This window comes from Belonocnema kinseyi, chromosome 3 (assembly GCF_010883055.1).
Source record: "Belonocnema kinseyi isolate 2016_QV_RU_SX_M_011 chromosome 3, B_treatae_v1, whole genome shotgun sequence".
NCBI lineage: Eukaryota > Metazoa > Arthropoda > Insecta > Hymenoptera > Cynipidae > Belonocnema > Belonocnema kinseyi.
Genome location: NC_046659.1, coordinates 139,324,182 through 139,332,276, shown reverse-complemented (window position 1 = coordinate 139,332,276; position 8,095 = coordinate 139,324,182).

The following is an 8,095-nucleotide window of genomic DNA, read 5'->3' as shown; positions in this document are numbered from 1 at the left end:
TTCCTATATTTGTAGGGGGGTGGGGTGGCTGGGGGGGTGGAGGGTAGTCCGTTTAGCGTGCAATCGACTCGGGATACTTATAAGATACTACCACGATTTTTTCAGATTTTTTGGTCGAAAAATAAATTAGGCCAAAAACCGGCCTTACCGACCCTCCCCCTTTGTTATTAATCAGTTTTTATAGGACAGATAGTTTTTGTTTTATTTCTAAAAAAACATTAAAAATAGACAAATTAAATTTTTCGACACACGACACAAGCCAAGAAAAAATCAATAGATAACATTTTTCCATTGAAAGTAGAGCAAACTAATTCTTATTAATGTTTTTTTTAATATGATAGGTCATTTCTATTTTAATCGTGAAAAATAACGTTTAAAATAGAAAGTAAATTTTTGTTAAAATGACACAAGATATGAGAGAATGAATTCACAAAAGTTTAAAATAAGAAATAATGGAATGGAATGTTTGAAAAAACGAAACAAGACAAATTAAAATGTTTATGAAGGCGTATATTCAAGAACGCATCTACTAAATTTCCTTCACCCATTTTTTTTCATAGGACAGGCCGTTTTTTTAAAATTTGGCATACCAAAATTTACCAGTTTTTTTATGACCTTCCAAAAAAGCTTCTTTCTCAATTATATTTTCAAGTTTGAAGCATGAAAACTAAACAAATTATCACTTAAAGTATCAAAAGCAGACTTTCTGAATTGAACAATCTGATGCGCAACCATTATCAAAAATTGAGAAACGTAAAACTAGTAAGCTATTTTCAATACCTGTAAAATGTAAGCCAAATTTTCCAAAGAAAAGAGAACGAAGATTGTATATTCGAAAGTCTTAAATTATTCATAAAAAAGCTAAATGTTTGGCGTTAACAAATTTTTGCCGGTTGGTAGGTTTGAGCACCTACTATTTTCATGAGTATTAAATAGCAGAGAAATTTTTTGTACAACAAGTATGAAAATAATGCATATCTATAACATTTCTTTATAAAAATAAAATGCTTAAAGCTGAGGAAGGAAATATTTTTCTGAAAAATTCCCTTTTTTACATTTGCTTAAAAAGAATACACTAAACACGGGTTTAAAAACCATGATATCGCTCCTTGCGCTTGCTTGGAATCTAATGCGTTTTAGTTGTAAAAAATATATTCAAGGCGGTGAAACGTAATAAGTCAAATTCATGTTGATCCATCGAGGAGATAAATAAAGGTAGACATCCTTTAATTTATTTTTATCTGTGAGATATATAATAATTGATCAATTTATTGAACTTGTTTAACAATTGTCATATACGATTGTTAATTAAAAATTTATTATTTACGCATTTTAAATTGTTGCCCTTTCAATATGAGGACATAGAAAACAAGGAAGTTGAATTTGCGCTTTTCCTGTCATATGTGAACAAGAGCACATCAATTTCTGTGTTAACCCTATTTTTATGTTTAAAAAATTGCAATGTCATTGGTTTGAGTAAAGTTGAATCCGGTAAGCAATCTGGTTCTCTTTTTTACTTATCGATTTCTCATGTTTTTTATTTGTGTACCCTTTTTATAATTTAATATTTACAGTTCTAAGTAAATTCTCATATCTTTATTAAATTAATTTTCATTTTCTCTACTGTTTTGAACAAACTTCCCCCTTTTCCACTTTGTTAGTTTTTTAAATATAATGTAAAGATTTTTAGCTAAAAGCTTATTCTTTTTGAGTGAAAATTTTACTCTTATATTTTTGGGATGAAATTTATCGCGTAAAAAATCTCCCCTATTTGGTTGAAAATTCTGTTATATATTTCATGACAATTTGTATTTTTTGGTAGATTTTTTTTTTTTTTTGAAATTCATCATTTTGGTTAAAGCTTCAACCACTTGTTTAAATGTTTGACATTTTTATGAAAAAAAATTCGTTCAACCTTGTACTAATTCGTTGAAAAATCGTTTGATTTCCTTCTAAATTAACATATGTAGCTGAAAAATCAATTAAACAGTTTTTAGTTAAACATTCCAGAATTTTGTTTTAAAATTCGTTGTTTTTAGTTAAATCGAACTTCTTATTATTTAAGTTTAAATCGGTCTTGGCTAAAGTATCAACTATTACATTTATCGTTGCGAATTAATTTTTTTTATTGACTTCAATTTTTACGCGAGGAATTGAAATTTTATTAAAAAAAAAAACAGTGTAAAAAAAAATTAAACTTTTAAGCAGAGATAAATTCTTCACTAAAAATAGAAAGCTTCTACAAAAAAGTGATCCAAACAAAATAGTTGATTCCTCAAGCAAAGCAGATTAATTTTTAATCAAACAGTTGCATTTTTATCCAAGAAGTATGCTACTAAAACATATGAATGTCTAAATCAAAAATACAAATAAAAAGATCAGTTTAATCTAAAAAATATTTAAGTTTGACTTTTCAGCATCAAAATATGAGATCTAAATTTTTAAACCAAAACGGTGAATTTCAAGCAAAAAAATGGCGTTGGAACAAAATTGTTTAATTTTTTAACAAATAATACAATATACGATAAAAAAATTATCTCCGGAAGAAAGAAAATATGAAAAAATATATATAAATGCAAGGCAATTAAAATAATTACAAGAATATTATATCAATGTTACTGAAAATCTTCATTTTTTAAATTCTCTTATTTTTTCCTAACCCATTTATTATTTTTCCTGACCATTATTATTTAAACACGTTCTGAAAAAATTTTGTTTTAAATCCCTGACTTTTTCCTCACTTTGGCGCGTAAAGATAAATTTAGAAATAACTTTCCCTTTCCCTTTAGCTGTTACGTAATGATTTAAACAAAAAGAAACTTTTAAAAAATAGTTACATGTTCATTTAAAGAAGTTTTCAGATCACTTTCTAACACGAAAATAAGAATATTAAACAATTTGCAACCACATTGGATGTCTTTTAGAGAAAATCATTAAATTTTCAACTAAACAATAAAATTAATAAGTAAAAGGATAATCTTCAGAAGCTCTATTTTCGAAATATTATTTTTAAATTATTCAGATTTGATATTCTTAAATTCAAAATAAGATTTTTAAATTGTAAACGCTTTGAATTAGAAATGATAAAATTTCAACTTCTTTGTAATGAAATTGACCAATTAAAAAAAAATTTTAATTTGAAATTGTTCAATTTGGAACGTTTTTCATTAAAAATGATACAGTTTTAAATCCTTAAATTCTTATTTTAAATGATCGAATTTTTAAAATTGAATTCGGAAGATATTTCATTTTTAACGTTTTGAACTTGTCCTATTTCCGAAATTTTTTCATAGTTTTAAATCGTTGAAATTTTCGATTATTATATTTAAAATAAGACTCTTTCATTTCATAAGTTTTAAATTAGAAATGATACAATTTCAAATCTTTTCTAATAAAGTTATCCAATTTTTAAAATTTAATTTAAAAGTTTACGACTTGAAACACCTAATTAGAAATAATACCATTTGGGAAACTTGTATTTCAACGCTTTTCCGTAAGACGATTATTTAATGCTAGTATTTATTAAGTAATGTGAGGGAATTTAATTGTGCGATTAGCGTTTGAGTCGAACAGTTTTAATTAATTAATAACTTACTGTTTTGCATGTTTTGAATTCTTTAAATATGCCTAAGATAGCAAATAATTTATATTCAACGGTTCAAAGATTATCTTTAAACCGTCGACATAACGTGAACAATAAAAAATGGCTAAAAATCATAAATTCTCAAATTTTATTCAATTCTTTTAAATTCTATCTATAATAAAATATTGTCTATCCATTTTAGCTGGCCATTTAACAACGCCCCCTCCAGTACCAAAGACTCTTCATTGGCATATCAAAGAGTGGTTCTTAAAGTAGAGCTGCTCAACAGACCATCGTTTTTAAAATTTTCAGTCTACATTATAATTTTTAAATTCTAGAATGTTGCTGTAGGGCCACATTGATGAATGTTCATGTTCATTGTAAAAATATAACAAAATAAATTGGTGTTGATATATTATAACCAATTATTACATTTTCACAATGCAAAGAAATTAATTTTATGCGAAAACGCAGTTTTTGCTTTAGTCGTGAAGAATAACATTAAAAATAAAAGAATTAGATTTTTTGGAAAATTACACAAGGTATGGAAAAAGATGAGCGTCAAAAGATGTTCACCTAAAAGGGACCTACAAATTTGTTATGAATTACTTTGAAACAGGTCAAGTAGATTTTCTGTTAATCGTGAAAAACAAGATTAAAAATACAAAAAGTGATGAATTATAAAAAAACAATAGAAATATGTGCGTATGTTTCACATTTGATATAAGAGTTATGAAAAAAGTGTAGAAAAGTTAACATTTTGGACAAAATCGAGCGCGAAGCACGAGATACGTGATGAGAATGTGTTCTCTATAGGCGAAAGAGCTTTAACAAAAGAGAATTCAGAATCACCAAATTACATTTATCGATGAGTTGACCTCAAGTTTCAGAACGTCTGAGCACAAATGCATGATAAAAACAACAATCAAGCGCGTAGAGCAAGGTAAATATATTAACCAGTGCAAAGCGCGAGAATCAATATTCAGGCGATTTCATCGCGCTCCAACTTTCGACCGAAGCTCTTTTAACCAAAAATAATCAACAAATTGCATTTGTCGATACTTTCACCTTCTATTTTAAAAGGTCTGTGCACAATCTGAAATAAATAAAAGACCGAGTGCGGTGCGCAATGTAACTACATAATCGAGCGCGAAGCGCGAAATAAATATATCATCGAGCACGAAGCGTGTGATTTCTCCTATTCTCCCCGATTTTTTTCGATGCAAAATATATACATTTTTAAGCATGTACACTACGTACAATCAATCTCAAAAGTAGCCTATCCTTAAAATGATTTATAAAATCGACAGAAAAAGATATATTATTAATTTCTGTATATCTTGATGGAGGCTTCTAAGCACCCTTCAGAAAAGAAAGAAATGCGGTTCAAATTTTTTATTTGACAGCAGTTCTTTAAAGGTTTAGTTTTTACTGTTTCTTGAGGGAAAAGTTACAATTTTTATTTGATTCTAATAATCAACGCCTCATTTCATTCTTTAAAGGATTCTGCACAATTCTATTTGAGTGATGTTAATTAAAATTGAAACTATGATTGTTCATAAAAAATATTAACTATATGATTTCTCCATCAATTTTTTAAAATAAAACCAACCCAAGTTGAAATTTAGAGAATCCTTCCAAGAACAAAATGAGACGGTGAGGCGAAATTTTATTTAAATCATTTTTAGTTTATACTTATTTTGTTTCTAAAATTCTTGAACAAATAACTAAATCTTTTTACTTAAAAGATCAACTTTAGCGCAAAATATAATAGTTAAAATTTTATTTAAGCGACTTTTTTTTTAATTTTATAAAAACAGTGTAATTTTCAGTCACTTCTCTCGCAAGTTTGAACGCCCCTAAGACACGCGTTTGTTGGATTTTGATCTTCGCACTCGATAATAAAATTTATTTAGCTTTTCGCGCTCAATAGTGTATTCAGCTCGCGCCATACGTGCCACGCGACTTTGTACTTTCTCCACGTGTGTGCACAGACCTTTTCAAATTAAAAGTGAAAGCATCCATAACTTTAACTTGGTTATTGTGAAATCTCTTTCGTTAAAGCTTCTTCGGCTTTGAAAAATACATTTTCCTAACATATGTCGTATCTCGTGGTTCCTACAAGATTTAGTCCAAACTGCGAACTTTTCTACCTTACGTTCAACAATATTGATCAAAAATATATTTGTTTTTTATTTTACATTAAATTTTGTTTTTAGCTACCCTGGGAATGTATTATTTCAATAAGTTTATATTATTACAATTCATAATCTGCATTGGTATTAAAACATATGTGTTTTTATTCATATAAACAAATTTGTTATAAAACACTTTATTGCAACTTTTGTCATTTTTCCATAAATGTAGTTTGTATATTTTCAGTGATATTTTTACTATCTAACCAGAAAATAAAATAAATCTTGTTTAGTTTTTCAAAAAGTTTAATTGATTCCTTATCAATCTTATATTTTACGATTTAATTAAAATGTATTCGTCCAACCCAAAAATGATTGATAATACGTTCGTAAATACTTTTCGGGTGAACAACTTTCGTCTATTAACTTTCATATTGCGCCCTTATTCGGCTTAAAATGTTCATTTTGGTGTCAGGCGGTGAGAAATTTTTACGGAGTTTATGTGGAAGGTCTGTTGGCTGAATAGGGTTAGTTAGGTTAGGTTTGCAAGGAAGCGGGGTAATTTTGTGGCCAGGAGCTTGGACCGTCATGGCGGACAATGGTGGTTCTCGTAGTGCTGGGGGATGTTAGAGGTGAGAAAAGGGTGTTTGCAGGAGATGTGAGGGGGCAGTTGACAGGGGGAGGGAGAGAAGCAAGGTATTTGGGAGAAGGTGCATATTCTGATAGAAGAGAAAGTGAATGTCCTAGGAATAGGCCTAGGAATGAAAATGAGGAGAGACGGATAGGGAAAGGATCAGGGCAGTGGAGTTGAGGATCGAGAAAAGAGAGAAGGCTGATAGAAGAAAAAATATAGCAATTAAAGGATTGAAGCTAAAGAGTGGGGAAGAAAGCGAGGGGATGGAAGCGCTGCTAGAGAGCATAGGGTGGATTATAGGCAAGGTTGAGAAAGTTAGGATGGAGGGGAGAAAAGATAATGTAGTGGTGGTGATGGAATTGGAAAGCTGCGACGAAAAATTGGGAGTAATCCGTAACAACAATAGGATAAAAGACAAGAAGGTTTTAATCGATCAAGATTTTACGAAGAAGGAAAGAGATTTGCAGAGAATGCTAAATGACAGGGCTAGGGTTGAAAGGAGTGAAGAAAGAGTGGCGAAGGTATGGTATCGGAAAATAAAAATAGACGATAAATTTTATGAGAATTTTTCTCATAAATGACACAGAATTTTTTAAATTTAAATTATGGAGGAGGATACGGCGTTGGGTTAAAAAGTCTGTGCGAACTCAAAAAGACGGCAACACTAGTGTGTACCATGTAGGTATTCCGCACTAAATTTACTATAATGAGTAATCTACAGAACCCACGCTGTGTAAAAGAGAATAATATTGACTTCTTAACATTAAACGTTTACTTTATTGCAACTGAGTACATTGAGCGTACCTGTCTGATATCTGAACACTAGACATAAACGAGCCGCCTGGAAACCAACAAGTAGCTTGACTTTTTTGTTTCTGCTATGACAAACAGAAGCGACTCCCGTCCAAAGCCCCTCACTCCACAGTGGGGTCAAACCGAAGAAGACCCGGACGAAAGTACAAAAAATGAGAGATTTGCGTGGGCATTTTTCGACGTCGGATTGGCTACAGTACTCCCTAGTGAAGTCAAATTCACTCATAATCGGCCCCACAAACTCCACTATCAGCATGCTGGTGTTAGTTGAAACGTAGCGTTCTTGCAAGCAGACAGTGCTTTGTTTAGAACAGAGAAAAGGAGACGTAGGTGTTTAAATAAGCCAGGACCTTTGGAAATATTAAATCCATTCAAACAAAATGGAATCAACTCCTATAGGTATGTAAAACATTACAACCACTTATGAAATTTAACTGTATTAAGTAAAAAATTATGTGGATGATAGTAGCGCATGTGATTTTCAATCTAAAGAATTAAAAATATTGGCAGTTTTAAAGTAAAATAGTAAAATGCTAAGCATTGTTCAGTATTAAAACTTATTGAGGGTTGTAGATTAACGTATTACAAATGAAATACTCCAATTTTAGCTGCCAATTTCAGCCGCCTGATTCTAATCAAAATTTTTATGCAAAAATGTATGCGTTACGTGAATAACGCTCGTTTCTGTAGTAAACTAGTATGTAGAGATTCTTGCTTTCTCTTGTCCATCTACATGCATGTACAATATTATGCACTAGAACAACGTTGAGTACCAGTATCTGTTCACCTCTCTGGCTAGCTTCCCTTGTTTTTCTTGCGTGTATTTTCGACTATTATAGATCACACTAGTTGGTCAAAAACGTATAATCTCTAATTTTTTTTTAATACTTACTGTTTTTCGGAAAAATTAAGTGATATTATATTCAGCTT